Raw genomic sequence first — 6454 nt, forward strand, 5'->3', positions numbered from 1 at the left:
AATTCACTACTATTGGAGATAATTACAACTTGCAACAAAAGACCCATGTGACCAGAACTAGCTCTAGGTAAAAATGTCCAGGAAGTTCATCTTTGGTATCCTGCCTTTAGACTCTACAATTTACAATCTTTCCTCCAGATGTCCAATCTGTATGCTGTTCTTAACTAGAAGACAAAATGTCTCTACTAAATTTTATATTTGACTTTGAGTGGTGGCCACGCAATGCAATATCCAGATCAAGTATCATAGAAATGTATATTTGAAACCTATATAATCTTATTAACCAATGTCACCCAATAAATTTAATAAAAATAAAAACATTGAAAATAAGAATAATAACAAATTTTATATTCGGAAGTGTTTTGAACATTTTAGAGAACTGGAAGACAGCACATGATATTTCTGTGCAGCTGGGGTTAGAGTCTCATTAAGTATGTATCATCTTAGGGCATTATTAACTCACTCCTAATACTTACCAGGTCTGATTCTTACCAGGTACATATTACCTCAATTAGCAAGCTCAGATTTTCTTTTTTTAGTTATGTTTATCTACACTCTACCTTATTTAAATGATTTTCTTAATTTCCTGTTCTATTGATTTTCAGAAATATCAAATTATTTTTAAAAGGCTGTTATTTAATGTTAATATTGGCAGACATATTTAAAAAAATTTTTTAAGAGAAAGTTATCCTTTCACATGAAAACTGAAGGTTTTTAAAAAGTTATTTCTATCAAAATCACTCTCTTTAGCTAAAGTTATCAAAAGTGACTTTTAGTTTGCATTTTCATTAATCTTTTTCAAAGAGAATTCAAATTATGGTGTTGATTCTGGATGATTCATGCACCATTCTTTCCAAATTTCCCAGGTGTGAAAAGTTGAGTGGTGTTTTAAATTAACAAGTATCAGCCAAATATGTAATCTTATATCTGAAAAGTTAAGTGGATGCATATATTGAGAGCATTTCTCCACTGGGATATGTAATATTCTAATGAAGCAATTTGTAAAACTTTGTCAGAGCAGCCTTGATATGAAGGGTCAACACATAAACGCCACAATAGAAATGAGTAGATTTATTAATTTCTATTTGAACAATTCCATAGGCATCATGTAACAGTGGGAAAGGCAAGAAAAGTATCCCTTCATTAGAAAGGACTTTTCTTTTTTCTTGCAAGTATTAAGCCCCTGGCTTGTTTCTGCTGCTGTTAGCATTTTAGCCTGCCAGATAGGAAAGGATGTTAATGAAGACATAAAATAACACACACATTATTTCATTCAAAATCCAGAGACTTGGGAATAGCTTGTGTTAGAAGAGGGGTGGAAATAGGCACAAGGGAAAAAACAGGGAATACATAAGGGTTAAAAAAAAATACAATATATAATAATTCACACTCTGAAATTGCAGATGGCTCACTTTCAAACTAACAATTATTAAGGCCTTTTCTCCCAATGTTTGAAGTTATACTCCTATGAATTATCATGCTAAGATTTATCTGAAGGAAAAACCGTAACTGTAAAAAGTGCAATAAGCAAGAATGTGTAAGTCACTAACTCTTTCCCATGCCAATAAATTGATATTTGAAGAACCAGTTTTGTATAGAGGCATACCAGCCACCAGTAACTATCCTTCTTTTCATTATTATTATAAACTAGAGGCCCGGTAATGAATGGGTGGAGTCCCTAGGCCTGGCCAGTGAACAGGGCAGATCAGGGCAGGGCCAATCGGGTAGAGGGACCATAGGCTGATTGGGGCCTGCTGGCCGGGGAACACTGGCCCCAAGGAGGGAGCCGGCCCTTGACCTCACTGGGAAAAGGGCTGCATCCACCACCACTCACCCCCAGTTCTCCGTCCCAGCCCAGGCCCGAAGGCCCCTGCGGGATTGGGAGAGGAGGCAATGGTCGCCTGGCCAGGCATGGAAGGAAAGGATGCTGGACACTAATGCCATCGGCTGGCTGTGGGAGCACACTGACCATCAGGTAGCAGCTCCTGCATTGAGTGTCTGTCCCCTGGTGGTCAGTGCGCATCATAGGACTGGTCGACTGGTCATTTGGTTGTTACAGTCATTTAGGCTTTTATATATATATAGATCCCAGGGTTGTTATCCAAGTAGGACTGCAAATGGGGTATTAACTGTAAAGAGTTGTTCCTGGTTAAAATGTCTGCCTATTATCTATCTATCTATCTATCTATCTATCTATCTATCTATCTATCATCTACCTTAGTGCCTACTCTCATAGGTTGGAATTTGGGATGAATTGTCATTATAGGAACAGTGCCCTCAACAGTACACAATTCAAAGAATCAAGGCACGTGGCTCTTTAGAAAGGCAACTGCTGTCAGCAGCAACAGCCTGGTTTTGCCAAGTAATTTCAGCAGCAAAAAGGAAAAAAAAGAAAAAGAAAAAACTTGATCAGTTCTCTTTGTAATGACTTTCCAGGGAATTTCTTAAATGTCCCACTGAAGAAGCTACCCTACTCTCCTTACATGAACTATAGAGCTTAACTTTTATTTTTATCACTATCTTTCCCCACATTTTAAACAAAAGCTTAACTTTTCATTCACAGAAAAGAAACCATGTGACGAACTGACATGAAACCAAGTGAATTGTAATGGATAAGAGCACAGAATTAGCAGGAATTGGAAGACCTAGGGTCAGCTAGTTCTATCTTAGCACAGGCATTTATTTAACTTTTGTTGATTCTTTGGGGTAAAATGGCTGGTGTACCTCTAGGGAGTTAAGAAATTGGTAAGACTTGTGAAAGTATTTTATCTATACTAATAATATACAAATATATAAATTGACCATACCTCCATGACACCCACAGCCAATCAGGAGTGAGTATGCAAATCAACCCAACAATGACGGTGGGTCTATGGGCAGCATGCATGTGCGCAAGTGCCAAGCGGCCAGGGATGGGCAGGACACCCACCCACCCTCTGCATAGTCAGGGCAGCAGGGCGGGATGCCCACCTGTAGCTGGGGTGATGTGGTAGGCATCCCTGGGACCCCGCCCACTTTGAGCCAATGGCCAGCATGCATGTGCGCAGGTGCCAAGCAGCCAGGGTCCCAGGGATGCCACTGGAGAGTCTGGTCCTGTCAGCCCAGCCTGGGGGCGGCTGGACTTCTCAGTCCTCTTGGTTCATGAAGCCCCTGGACCAGAAGTGGAAACCAGGAGCATGAGGAGCACCAGGAATGCCGGGAATCATACTTCTGGTGGCAGATGCATTGCAGGATCTCCTAGACACTAGAGCAAAGTGAGCCTGGAGCAAGTTACTGTTGCAGGTGGGAGATGGAGGGAAAACAAAGGTGAGAGACATAAGTAAAGTCAGAGAGTCGAGGAAAAATTAAAAAGGGAAGATATCCTGCAACTCCTAGGAAATCTCCACCAATGGAGCAAAGAAAAAAAAGACCTCTAATATTCTGTGAGCAATAAAACCAAACTGGGGTGGGGTCTCAGACAATTCACTCATATGATTGCAAATACAGAAACTCCCAGATTGGAGAGGGATCCTCTGAGGGTTCCCAGATTGGAGGGTGCAGGTTGAGCTGAGGGACCCACCCCCCACGCACAAATCTTCGTGCCCTGGGCCCCTAGTTAGCTATAAAACATAAATATCTTAATAAAATGATATTCATGACAATAGACAGATATTAATATATCACCCTTGTGAGGAAAACGCAGTTATTTCTTAACTAAAAATTGGAAGGTCAAAGCTTCCTCCACAAGAAAGCAACTTGAGTCACTTAACCTGCTTCACTAGTTTTTATTTTGTACCATGGTAATAAAGTTAGTTTTCATACCACTCACAGCAGTTAGAACCAAGACTTTTGTCACAATTTAGGTAGCTAAAGTACACAGCTCATTGTGCACTTTTGATATTTTTACATTTTTAAAGGTACAATATATAATTTCCCTGGAAAATTGAGGAGGCATACTTACGTTCCTTTAATGCCCCTATTATAAGCAATAGAGAGGTGCTTCCTTACCCACTAAAACCTTGAAAATATGAGTGCTTCTATTTGTGTTAAACACAACAGTTAAAAATATAGTCTTGCTAGTCTAAAAAACAGGCAAAGCTATTTTACACTTTATCAATATTAAATCAGAGAAAGAACATCAATGAATAGGGCTGGCCAGGATCTAAAGGTCTAAAAAAATCAATTTCAGTGGGAGTGCAGAGAAAGTTTCAATAATGAACATTGCTATCAAGGAAGAGATATTACATCTGATGTAGATGAGCCATCAGGTCTGTTGGGAAAAACAGGGTCACAACCTGTATGTAATATTCCTTAAGACACTCTAATTTATGTACACCAAGTAATCTCAACAAGAACTCAACTTCTCAGGAAATGTTTCCAAAACACTTGTTTCTGGAAAAGAACATCCCTATCATAAACTTATATCAACATAATGTGCATGATATTACTGACATTGTTTTAAGTATTCTAGGGGTACTAACTTACACAATCTTCACAACTCTACAGGTAAATACTGTTACTATTTATACCCATGTTACAGATGAGGTATGTAAGGTATATAGAGGCTGAACAAATACACAAGGTCACACAGGTAGTTAAGTTGTAGAGCTACCGTAGTAATAAAAACCAGGTAATCTGGCCTCAAAACCAATAATACTAGGCTCCATGGATTTCTCATCACCTACAAATGCAGATTTTGGGCTTGAAATGCTAAGCCTCAAACTCTGGGACCTGGTTAAACTCATTAATGTTGTTCCATGAGGCCCTATCCATACCTTCTAGCTTTCTGTTTTGTTTTTTAATGTATCTTTTATTGATTTTAGGAAATCATTGCTTGGCTGCCTCCTTCATCCCCACAACCACTGGAGATCAAGTCCAAAACCCGGGCATACGCACTTTATGAGAATCAAACCCAGGACCTTTCAGTCCACACGCCAACACTCTATCCATTAAGCAAAAAACTGGCTAGGGTTGGTCATACCTTCTATTCTGATGACACATTTCCTATTAAACTTCCATGAATTACTTTGAATATTTTGTAAATAGTCTAAGTGGGAATTTACATTATCTTAAAAAAGTGACACCAATCTGTTTGATAAGCTTAGAAACAAGGCAGAAAAAAAAAGTTTCTAATGTTTATATTAAAATCAACATGTCCTGAAAATGACTCATCTCAAAAAAGAAAATACATGGAATTTATAAATATAAGAATAGTACTCCCAATATTCATGTATGATAGTGGGCCAACCTGGATGATAAACTATCAAGGTAAGGTCAGATTTGTTCTGGTTTAGTTTGCAACATAGAAATAAATGTTAAGAGGCACTAACTATTTATCCTGTGACCTAACACTATGTCCTATTGTTAAAATCTTTAAAGAACTCACTACCATTTAAAAGCCAGAAAAGTTATGCCCAGCTCACCAACCATCTTTTGTTGTTGATTCTCAAAGAGCTCTCTTATACCAGCAATACAAAGAAACAAAATTGTTTTCTTTTTAAAAATAAAGATTGAACAGCCCGGTCGGTGTGGCTTAGTGGTTGAGCATCGATTAACCCACGGAGGTTCATGGTTCGATTAACTAGGAGGTTCATGGTTCGATTCCAGGTCAGGGCACATACTTGGGTTGCAGGCATGATCCCCATTAGGGAGCGTGCAGTAGGCAGCCAGTCAATGATTCTCTCTCATCACTGATGTCTCTATCTCTCTCCCCCTCTCCCTTCTCTCTAAAACCAATAAAAAAACATTTTAAAAAACAACTACTGAATGGAGCTACACTGATCAACTTAATTAAGTAATGCTTTTATGTAACTCTAAGAATTAGGAATAAATTATATTTGTTATTTAAATAAATTTGTTATAATTAAGAAAAGTTAGAAAATACAGAATCACAAAATAGTTTGTCACATTATTTATTCCAAAAATAATAGATCTTGAGTACAAAATAACTTTAAAAACTCATTCGTGTTTAGGTATCAACATATGCTCATCTAGAAGGTGAGTGAAAACAGGCAATAGATACGTTAATGTATATTAAGTTTTTGGCTGCCATTTGTTTTAATATATGAACAGTGATGGTTCATGACAAAGTAAACTTTATCAATGTTTCATGCTCTTCTAAAGATAAAGAGCTACTAATAATGTTTTATTAGATACCCAAGGAATTTTTAGGTCAGCTAGAGTAAAAAAATAGGCTGCTGCTTTTATGGTCAATTATTGGAAACTATACTGGCAACACTTCACAATGTATTTATGTTTCATAGTCAAAATTATTACTACTTTGCTCAATAAAAAGTTCAACACACAGCTGGAAATTTCAGTCTAAAATCTAAAAAAAAAATTGTCTTAAATATACAGGTCTGGGTTACTTTGGCAAGAAATAGCAATAATGTTCAAACGGCATGTCTCCTAGCTTTTATGATGTTTGGCTCTCAAGAATCAACACTTGCTCATTTTCAGTATTATTATAATATGA

General features: G+C 37.7%; 1 long non-coding RNA gene across 1 annotated transcript in view; it reads left to right on the forward strand.

Annotated features, from left to right (window-relative positions):
* Window positions 1–6454, forward strand: part of LOC311617055 — a 316342-nt gene that overhangs the window by 102451 nt on the left and 207437 nt on the right. The window lies entirely within an intron of this gene.

Source organism: Pipistrellus hanaki (genome assembly GCF_964339955.1).
Source record: "Pipistrellus hanaki genome assembly, chromosome: 1".
Taxonomy (NCBI): Eukaryota; Metazoa; Chordata; class Mammalia; order Chiroptera; family Vespertilionidae; genus Pipistrellus; species Pipistrellus hanaki.